Source organism: Rhagoletis pomonella, unplaced genomic scaffold, assembly GCF_013731165.1.
Source record: "Rhagoletis pomonella isolate Grant_MI unplaced genomic scaffold, Rhpom_1.0 Rhpom_scaffold_00010, whole genome shotgun sequence".
Taxonomy (NCBI): domain Eukaryota; kingdom Metazoa; phylum Arthropoda; class Insecta; order Diptera; family Tephritidae; genus Rhagoletis; species Rhagoletis pomonella.
Genome location: NW_023458564.1, coordinates 19,256,734 through 19,267,941, shown reverse-complemented (window position 1 = coordinate 19,267,941; position 11,208 = coordinate 19,256,734). Strand labels below are relative to the sequence as shown.

Sequence of the window (11,208 nt, the reverse complement as noted above, 5' to 3'; positions counted from 1 at the left end):
TTTTTAGCATAAGTCAAGAATACCAGCCGTTTAGCTATGGACAAACCAAAAATGTGGCTCGATACAACTCTTCATGCCCAATTTTTCCCCCTTGTTTTCTTCAAGATCTCGCTTTAAAAAGCAAAATTATACGTTGTCATTAAATGTAAGACTTTTTATTCATTGTATAAGTACAGTGGTCGAAATAATTGTATCCGAACCACATTTTGACAAGTTTTAACAAATTATTTTTGTTGTTACTTAATTTTGGTTATTTTTTTTAACAATTCAACAAACTTTCATGAAAATTTCTAACTTTTTTAATTAGATCTCCTAGAGAGATTGTATGCGGTATGCAGTTTTGTAGCCCATGGAATTCTAGTAGAGCAAAGTACAAGTATCGAATTTCAAAAAATCGGGTTGATTTTTAAGAGTTTTTTTTTTGTCCCATTTGCTTCCATATAACGAATACACACAATTTATTTTTATATGGAAGAAACCCGTAACATCCTGGCCAAAAAAAATTCTAAAAATTAACCGTAATTTTTAGCAATTTGAAACTTAAACTCTGTTCTACTAGAATTCCATGGGCTACAAAACTGCATACTCATAATCTTTCTAGAAAATTTTTACGAAAGGTTGTTGAATTTTTTAAATATTGTACAAAAATAACAAAAATTAAATAAAAATAAAAATAACATGTTAAAACTTGTAAAAATTTGGTGCGGCTATAATTATTTAGACTGCTGTATAAACATACGTATAAATGTGTAAGTATGTAACGTGAAGTTCGTATGTATGTATGTACAAATTTCTTTTTCTTTTGTAAAGCAGAAATAAAATAAGGGCACATTATACGTCCCAAAAAAATTAGTTTCAATATAAATTTTCTTAGTTTTTTCACTAAATACTAAAAAAGTACGTGATTCTTTTGATACATTTTTGCATTTTTGCTGATATTTTTTTGAGAAAAGGAACTTTCTATTTGTATTTATTTTTGGTTATGTAGCTAAGAAGAGCAATACGGATAATTAATCACATTAATGTCAGATCAATTGAATATCCCCTGCAGTACGGGGGAATGACTACAGGACTGCTGAATTGGTAGCTATAGCTCCATAGCTATATATAAGCTCCACGACGAAAGAATCGATAACGGGCTGAGGCTAATAAACTTCGCCGGGGCTCGAAACATGGTATTTATTATAGTATAGTACTAAGTAGGTTCTAGCATAAAAAGATCTATCAAGCTGCATGGCTGTCTCCAGATCAAAAAACAAGAAACCAAGTCGATCATGTTCTGATAGACGGAAGACACCTTCCAGTGTTTTAGACGTACGCACACTCCGAGGGCCAAACATCGACTCGAACCACTAAATGTGCGCCTAAGAATGCAAAGGAAACTTAAGTCGAAAAACTGCAATCAAAGGCGGCAAATCTATTCGCTACGCGATTCTCACACCTGCTTTCTGAGAGCACGAAAACCGGCATGGGCAAGCAGTTCCACTGCAGCATGGCGGCATCTTTTTTCTCTGCAGCTTCTTGACATTCCTCATCGTACCATCTTTTGTTTCGGGCTCGCTGAAATCCAACTACTTCTTCGGCGGCGGTACTTAATGAGCGGGAAATGTGGTTCCACTCAAGGTGTAGTTATCAAGGTGGTGTTGGGGTGACAGCTGAGTTTTCGGCGTGGAGGTGTTTGTTGTAACTCATACCAATTACAGTATGGATATCTGCGTATAATTTGTTAGTGTACATTTTTAATTATATACGGTTAACACCACCTTGTTAAATACGCCTTGAGTGGAACCACATTTCCCGCTCATTAAGTACCGCCGCCGAAGAAGTATTTGGATTTCAGTGAACCCGAAACAACAAATGGTACGATGAGGAATTACAAGAAGCTGCAGAGAAAACAGATGCCGCCATACTGCGATCGGGCGCAACGCAAACGATGTGGAACCGTTATTTATTTATAAGTAAAAACATACAAAAAAAAAACAATATATATACTTATAAATTAACATTATCTGACTTAGTGCTAATATACCTGCGAAGTTCGGACCTTAAGGTATCATGCTAGTTATTTATTGATATAAAATTTTGGGGAAAGAGAATTCCAAAGTCGAGTCATCTGCACCAATAACTGCCTTTCTGACGTCAGTATTTTGTATCTAGCAGCGAGTAGTTTAGAGTTTCTCACGGATTTCATGGCAGTTATTCTGAGGGCAAAATACCCTGGTACTTTCGAGTAGTAGACTTTATTCAAAAGGAAGAGGGATCTGAACTGAAGAAACTTATCCAGGGACATGGAATAGATTAACTCAGCACGATGGGAAATGTGGTATCTTGTCTTGATTCCGAACGCAAAACGAGTAATATTACGGGTCTTCCCTTAAACTTGTAAAAGCCCCGTAAACCTCGCAAAGCTCGCAAATTTACGAGCCTCGTAAAAGAACTATCAAAATTTGTAAGGAGCTCTAATTACGAATCCCTCGTAAAATTACGAGGCAAATTTGATGCGCAAATGACCTCGTAAACTTCAGTGTTGCCGAGGAGCGGACAATTTTTTACTAAAATTTATTATATAATATTGAAAACAAATGAAAAATAATAATATTTGAATGAAAATAGTGAATTTCATCCACTAATTGTACTAACATGGGGTTTCTGCGGATTTTCGGCATTTTTAATGTTATCTTAGCCAATAGTGATAGAGACAAGATGGCGGGCTGTTAGGAAAAATACAACAAAACAAAAACTGTTTCACAAAATCCTGGTTGATCTGTCAAACAGTTACTTTACGCACCTATTTACACATTTTCACAAAGAAGGCGTTCCCATAAAAGCCTCGTAAACTTACGAGTTTTACACAGTTTTAAGACTTTACGAGTTTAAGGGAATCCCCTTATTATTAAACAGCACATTAAGCTTGGGTTTGCACGCATAACCACAAGTAGCGAAAATTTCACAGCCATACAATAAAGATTAAAATGCGAATTCGTTGAGGGATGAAGTGTTGCGTAGATCTGAGCCAGTAGAGTTTACATACGACTACATTTATGTGACTATCCCAAGTTAATGTTTTGTTGAAGATGATTCCAAGATTTTTGACCGTCTGTACATAATTGATACACATGCCACCAAGCATGATTTTTGGAAGGGTCGAAATGTCAAGGGGCTTTCTATAGATAACAAGCACTTGTCGCTTCTTAGGGTTAAGAGTTAGTGCGTTGTCGGGTGCCCATTTGTTAATACGGCATAAGTTATGGTTGATTTTAACCGCACAGTCGTGAACATATTTGAAAGAGATAGAGCTATGGCTAGGTTCTTGGAGGATAAAGGTTAACGACAGCAAGTGTGTTTAGACAACATTTACTTTGAAGAAAGAAACTTGTCCACCACTTAAAATAAACAGCGAGGCTATACCACAAAAAGATAGTGTAAAGTACCTTGGGATGACACTAGATAGAAACTTTACCTGGAAAAAGCATCTAGAAAACAAAATGTCTCAAGCGAAACTAAAACAAGCAAGCCTTCAATGGGTTATAGAACACAAATCTAAATTAAGCCTATATAATAAAATGTTGCTTTTTAATATGATGATGAAACCATGTTTGGCATTTGGAATCGGGCTTTGGGGCACATACTTCAAAGACTGCAGTCGAAAATTTTACGCGCCATACGAATATTCAATAAAGATCTTAATGTAAATACGGTGCATGAGGACATGCAAGGGCTAAGCACCAGTTACTCAGCAAGGTTAATGAACCATCCAAACCGACTAGCGAGAGATCTTCTTAGCCCGAGATATGCAAGAAGACTAAAAGCAAAGGATTTTTCCGATATTATCAAATGACGCGCAATATAATAAATTTCGATATCCGCAATATATCAATTTCGGCTCGGAAACTTGTCCTTTCCGACCGAACACAGCCTACTGGATTGTAATTACTTAAATATAGAGAAGTAAAAGGGCGACGTGGAAACTAGTCCTGGCTCTGGAACTCGTCCCTTCAGCATTCCGACAGCCGCAACAACCGCAATAAACATATATATGTATGTAAAAAATAATAATCTAAGCATTGCGGCTAAAATTTTAAATTTAATGGTAGTTTGTAGGGTTTTAAAACTTATTGTTAGTTTCGAAAGAAAGATTCAACAAATAAATACATATTAGTTGCGTTCCTTATCTCCCAGAAATAGTCAGAAATAGTTCGAAGTGGTAAGATTTAGTCCAAAAAGCGTTTCTTAACTTGAAAATGACAGCAGAAATGAGAAAGCAACTGTGACTCTCTTCAGTCCGAAGTAGTCAGATTTAGTCAGAAAAATTTTTGCTTTAAGTTAACGGAAATTAAAGAATACACGAAGAGTGAGAATAATCTAAAAACTAAAAAAAAGTTAATTGAAAATGGAAGGAGGCAAAAAATAATTGATATAGTAAGGTTTATCGGTCTTGTGTTAATGTGTTTTGTAGATACATATCTATTCTTATTTGACATTAGTTGTGATGTTGCTTTACTATTTTCCTGTTATACTCTTTTAGTGATCGCATTTGCTTACGCTCTTGCATTTTGACACTTTTCAGAGTTTAGTCAGAAAAGATAAGGAATGGACCTATTATGTATACAAAAACAATACAACGTGCGCTTGACAATTTCGTTTGTATGGGAGGAAATGCCTAGTACTATCAGCAAAAAAAAAGGCGTTGTCTGGCAAACCAGAGGTACACTCCAACCGGAAGCTCGAAACAAGAATCAACAAAACATTCAATTCATAACAAAAACAAAACTGTCCCGGTATTGGAAATTAATTTTAAGTAAATAAAAACAAACGAAATTTTAACGTAACCTCAATCGACTAGAAGGCCAGTGTTTTTGTTAAGCTGAATTTGGGTTCGGTTATACACACATACAAATGTATGGAGCACAGTCAGCGCAATAATTCATGATTCGATTAAAAATTTCAATTTGGAAAAGCGATTAATTTTATTTTGAACCCTGGTCTGGGCAGCCGCCTTTTCACATCAGTGGAGCAGCTACTGTTCAATTGTTGAACTGTTAAATCATAATAGGTATATTGCTTACACCTGTATGTTATGTCATTGGGTTGGAGGGCTAAAGGGCTAACAATTGCCAAATTAACGCCAACTACTTAACAGCCAAATGTGAAGTGCATATACATAAACTAGTTATTAATTCCAATTGGCAATTTTGCATGTTGCATGCAAGAGCACGTGAGGAGGAAGACTTAAGCTTACTGGCGCCTCAGGTTTCTTTGACCTAAATCCAGGTAATATTTTTACCCGCTGCACTTTTAAATTTAAAAATACGTTTAAGAAAATAATTAAGATTGATTTAAACATCCTAAAGTCTAAGTTAATTAATTTTACTTGGTTGCCAAGAAACAAAACATAAAAACATAATATTTAAACATATATTTATGTTATATATAGGGTTACCAGATGAGTCGAAGGAAAAAATCCGGACACTCGCAAGAGAACAAGTCCCCTCCCCCCTCAGGATACACAATTGCATTTTTGTGGTTCATGGATATTAAAAAGGTCGAAATGAGAATGTTTCAATCGTTTATTAGACATTCTGAAAATAAAGATCATAACATCTATACTAATCTATATCTAATCTATACCACTTAATTATATAAAGAGAAGTCCCTTTTTTTGTAACAGGTAATCTCGCGAAAAGCAGGTCTGATTTTCATAAAATTTTGTATATAAATAGCTTTCATCAACCACCATGTCAAAGGCCAAAAAATTTTACTTATCGTTCCATCGTCTGCAGTACTCGCCGTCGCCAACGCGTAAAGGCCCGTAAATCTTCCGCAAAATCTTTCTCTCAAACACTCTAAGAGCCGCCGCATCGGATGTTGTCATTGCCCATGCTTCTGCGCCATATACCAGCACGGGCATGATGAGTGACTTATAGAGCGTGGTTTTCGTACGTCGAGAGAGGACTTTACTCAGTCCAAAGTAGCACTTTTTGGCAAGAGTGATTCTGCGTTGGATTTCAATGCTGACATTATTATCGGTGTTAATGCTGGTTCCCAAGTAACCGAAATCCTCTACTTTCTCGAAATTGTAACTGTCAACAGTGACGTGGGTGCCAAGGCGCGAATGTGCTGACTGTTTGTTTAATGACAGGAGATACTTCGTCTTGTCCTCGTTTACCACCAGACCCATTCGCTTTGCTTCCCTATCCCACTTGGAAAAGGCAGAAAAGGCTTCGCGGTTTTTGTTACCGATGATGTCGATGTCATCGGCATAAGCCAGCAATTGCACGCTCTTGTAGTAAATTGTTCCTGAGCGGTTCAGTTCTGCAGCTCTTATTATCTTCTCCAACATCAGATTAAAGAAGTCACATGAAAGAGGGTCGCCCTGTCTGAAACCCCGTTTTGTGGCGAACGGCTCGGAGAGGTCTGTCCCAATTCTGACGGAGCTGGTGGGATTGCTCAACGTCATTTTACACAGCCGTATGAGTTTTGAGGGGATGCCAAATTCAGACAAAGCGGCATATAGGCAACTCCTTTTAGTGCTGTCAAAAGCGGCTTTAAAGTCGACAAATAGGTGGTGAGTGTCGATCCTTTTCTCGCGATCCTTTCCAAGATTTGGCGTATTGTGAATACCTAGTCTATGGTGGATTTGTCAGTTCTAAAGCCACACTGATAAGGCCCAATCAGTTCGTTGACGGTGGGCTTCAGTCTTTCACACAATACGCTCGATAAGACCTTGTAACCTATGCTGAGAAGGCTGACCCCCGGTAGTTGGCGCGAATGGCGGGGTCACCTTTCTTGTGGATTGGGCAGAGCACACTTAAATTCCAGTCGTCAGGCATGCGTTCATCTGACCATATTCTGCACAAGAGTTGATGCATGCACCTTATCAACTTCTCGCCGCCGTACTTGAATAGCTCAGCTGGCAGGCTGTCAGCTCCAGCGGCTTTATGGTTTTTCAGTCGCGTTATTGCTATACGTACCTCGTCATAGTCAGGCGGTGGAACGTCGACTCCGTCATCATCGACTGCGGGCTCGGGTTCTTCTTCTCCACAACTTCCCCTGCTGCTACCATTTAGTAGGGCGGAAAAGTGTTTCCTCCATAATTTAAGTACGCTCTGGACATCAGTTACTAGGTCGCCGTTATTGTTCTTACAGAAGTACGCCCCGATCTTTAAACCTTCCGTAAGTCACCTAACTCTCTGGTAAAATTTTCGGGCATTCTTCCTGTCGGCCAGCATTTCAAGCTCTTCGCACTCACGTATTTCGGCCTCTCTCTTCTTATTGCGGCAAATACGTCTCGCTTCCCTCTTCAGAACCCTATAGCGGTCCCATATAGCGCGCGTTGCGCCCGATCGGGCGTGGCCCTGTAGACGGCATCTTTTTTCTCTGCAGCTTCATTACACTCCTCATCGTACCAGTTGTTCTTTCGGGCTCGCTGAAATCCGACTACGTCTCCGGCGGCGGTACTTAATGAGCGGGAAATGTGGTTCCACTGCTCGCATATGTCGGTTTGTTGAAGAGTGCTCTCTGAGAGCAGGTGTGAGAGTCGAGTAGCGAAAGCGTTGGCTGTCTGTTGTGATTGCAGCTTTTAGACGTTCAGCTTTCCTTACATATTTCGGCGCACATTTTTTTGCTGCAGAGAGGCGGGTGCGTATCTTGGCTGCAAAAAGATAGTGGTCCGAGTCGATGTTTGGACCTCGGAGTGTGCGTACGTCTAAAACACTGGAAGCGTGCCTTCCGTCTATCACAACATGATCGATTTGGTTTCTCGTTTTTCGATCCGGAGACAGCCACGTAGCTTGATGGATCTTTTTATGCTTGAACCTAGTACTGCATACTACCATGTTTCGGGCCCCGGCGAAGTCGATCAGCCTTAATCCGTTTTCGGACGTTTCGTCGTGGAGGCCGAATTTTCCGACGGTGGTTCCAAAGATCCCTTCCTTGCCCACCCTGACATTGAAGTCGCCAAGCCCGATTTTTATATTATGACGGGGGCAGCGCTCGTACGTGCGCTCTAAGCGCTCGTAGAAGAAATCCTTGGATGCCTCATCCTTCTCTTCCGTCGGGGCATGGGCGCAGATGAGCGAGATTTTGAAGAATCTCGCTTTGATACGAATTGTGGCTGGACGCTCGTCCACCGGGGGGAACGACAGTACTCGGCGACGGAGTCTCTCTCCCACCACAAATCCAACTCCGAATTTGCGCTCCTTTACATGGCAGCCCCAGACATTGCTTGCCTTGCCCCGTCCAACGCATTTGTTGGATGGCGGTGATGCCAGCTTTTGTCCTTACGGGGACATCAACCAGCCTGGCAGAGGCCGTGACCCAAGGCTCCACTCGGATTGGTCACCGTATCTCGCACATGGGTTGCTCACGTTGCCCAGAGTTCGCGAACGAGGACGCAAGAGTCGGGATTGAGTATAGCCATGCAACTGTAACTGCATACCCAGCGCAACGACTATACCCCAGTAAATTAGGGACTTAAAATTATACCATCATAATCCTTGTTTAATTCTCTATAAAAGCGTGGTTAAAAAATGGGGATTTTTCCAGAACTATTTTTAAAATATTTTTCCTTTTGGCTAGATGGTTTATTTTGTGAGAATCAAAATTTGTTTGTAATTTATTTTCGAAAACTTATGTTGAGATATATTTAGTAAGGTGTTAAACAGCGGGGTTTTGCAAAAAAAAACTTTATATAATATTTGTACGGCAAGATTTTTCTGTAAGGCGACAAACCCGTAGAAATCGGCGTGGCAATTGCAGGACCAAAGTTAGCAAAACGCAGATTTTATTGCGGATTTCGGCAGAATATCGCTTCCTTAACAACTTTTGTTCCACACCTTTTTCAATTTTAATGAAACTCAGAGGAGTTGGTGAAGATGTGCAGAATTTAGGTTTAAACCCTCTAAGGAACACTTGTATCGAAATATTAAAGAAAAATAACATTCCGGAATTGGTAGATGTTCAACCTGAATATCAGTAACAGTAGCAACATGTCTTCTTATATATTAATATAATATAATAATATAATTCCCATACAAATCTAATTCTCCCTTCTGTTCCTATGAATTATTAAATTATTTTACAGAATGCGTATCACTCCACCTAACAATATTAGTGACCTAGACGAACAACAGGTGCTGATTGACCTAAAAAATGCAAGATATAAAAAGTGAATGAAATAAGTGAAGGGGTCGAACTCCGACCGCTGGGTTGTACAAGTATATATTAATTAGTGTTGGGAAGTATCGAGTACTTTTGAGGATCGAGTTCTTTGGTATCTATACTTTTGAGGATCGGGTATTTTTCAGAGTACTGAGTACTTTCTTTAAATATACACATGTTGGTAACATTTCCATTCTTAGGGCCGTTTTCTCATCTATCCTTTAGATTACTGGCCACTTTATCGTCTCGATATACGAGTTTTGGTTTTCTCTATAGCGCATTAATTTCTCGAATTGATAAATTTTTGCACACCCGATGCAACCTTTAAAAGTGTGTACCCAACTTAAAATTTTGGTTTGGTTTTTGTTCATGCGTCAGATATATTAGATATTTCAACCAAGGTTTTGGTTTTTTCTAACAGTTGCTCGTGCTCTATATTTGATTATGTTGCATTTCCAACATTTGAAGTTTTATGATGAATGTAGTGAAGTTTCACTCTTGTGCTGCCGTAATTACGGAATAACAAATTTATTTTTACCGGTAAGATAAGAAAACGAAAACACTTTAAAGTGACGAACAATTTAACTGCCCTGTTAGTAAAGGCAACTTTACTGCTTACATTAGAAAACGGCCCTTAGTGTAGAAATCTCACAAGCTAGTAGAATTTTATTTAAATCAATATATCAAATGAATTGCTAACTGTACTGGGTACAAGTATTATGCTTGAAAATTATTGAACTGCAAATTGAGTACAATCATTTCTGAATACCTTTAAGTGCAAATAAAACTCAGTACATTTTAAGTCTATTTGACACTTAATACCGAGTACTTTGAATCGATCCTGAGTACATGTATCAAAGCGATTATTGGAACAGGGTATTTTTTAGTACTGACTACTTTCGAGTTATTTTGTGAGTACTGAGTTCTTTGGAGTACTCAGTATCGATACTTTTAAAAATCGGGTGCTGTCGATCCTTCTGAGAATCGAGTTCTGAGTACTTTTGGTATCGATACTGCCCCACACTAAAATCAATGTAGGATATGCTTTCTGACGACCACAAAACCAAACGTGACCGTGAATTGCGGTGGAAACGTTGGACCAAATATTTCAATAAAAATAAATAAAATTGGGCGGGAGGAAGTTCGCCGGGTCTGCTAGTAATTTGTAAAAAAACGACGGCAATAATGCAGCATTTACCATTCAACGTGGAGTCGATATTGCTTGTGAGTGTACATTGAAATGTTCTTCCGTTAACAATATCAGATTTGTAAATAAAATATCATTTGCTTGAGACTCCACGTTATCTCCGGCTAAATCAATGATAATAAATAGTAATTTCAGTAAAAAATAGCATAAAATGGGAGACACAGCGGAGGAAAATACAAAATAAAAATAAACTAAAGTCAGACTGCTGCACTTACACAAAATTACCACCAAAACCGCTTAATAACTAGTTGGGAGAGGAAGTCAACCAATATGGCGAGAGCTTAGAGAAAAAGCTACATTTGCTGACAAAAATGTTGTACGCTTTTATGGCTGAAATTTATTTTAAAAACAGCGCATGCGTAGCTTATTTCAGCGCACCTCAACTTAACTCGCGATCAGCTGCACTTAACAATTCCAATCAATTTGCATGGAAGCAGTTCAATTTTGCTCCATTGATATTCGGTGTCAGCAACTTCCAATGACGGCGGTAATAATAAGAAACTGAACATTTTTTCAAGCCAAATGGCAGTTGGCCAATTGTTGGCCAATTTAGTCTGCGTTTGAGCAGCACTGCGTACGGTACACATTATTTGAGCCGTGTTTAGGTTTCCAGTGAATTGCTTAACAAGAAATGAGTAAATACATACAAACTTATTTGTTTCCTTAGTTGCGATACATATGTACATACAAAAATGTTGAAAAAATTGTGAAAAAATCTAGTAAATTTGTACGCGTTTCCGGAAATCTAATATGATTGTTTAAATAAATTTAAAAATTATGTGTTTTGAAAAATTTTCCTTAAAAGAATTTCGTAATGCCAATTGCATATTTTCCACTGCCAG

The 11,208-nt window shown here is 38.6% G+C and overlaps 1 protein-coding gene across 1 annotated transcript in view; it reads left to right on the top strand.

Annotated features, from left to right (window-relative positions):
* The first annotated feature begins 10,868 nt into the window (after positions 1 to 10,868).
* The window catches only part of LOC118746535, a 45,432-nt gene continuing 45,092 nt past the window's right edge, over positions 10,869 to 11,208 (top strand). The window contains exon 1 of the mRNA XM_036480380.1: positions 10,869 to 11,001. The gene's annotated coding sequence lies outside the window, so the exon portion shown is untranslated. The remainder of the gene's footprint in view (positions 11,002 to 11,208) is intronic.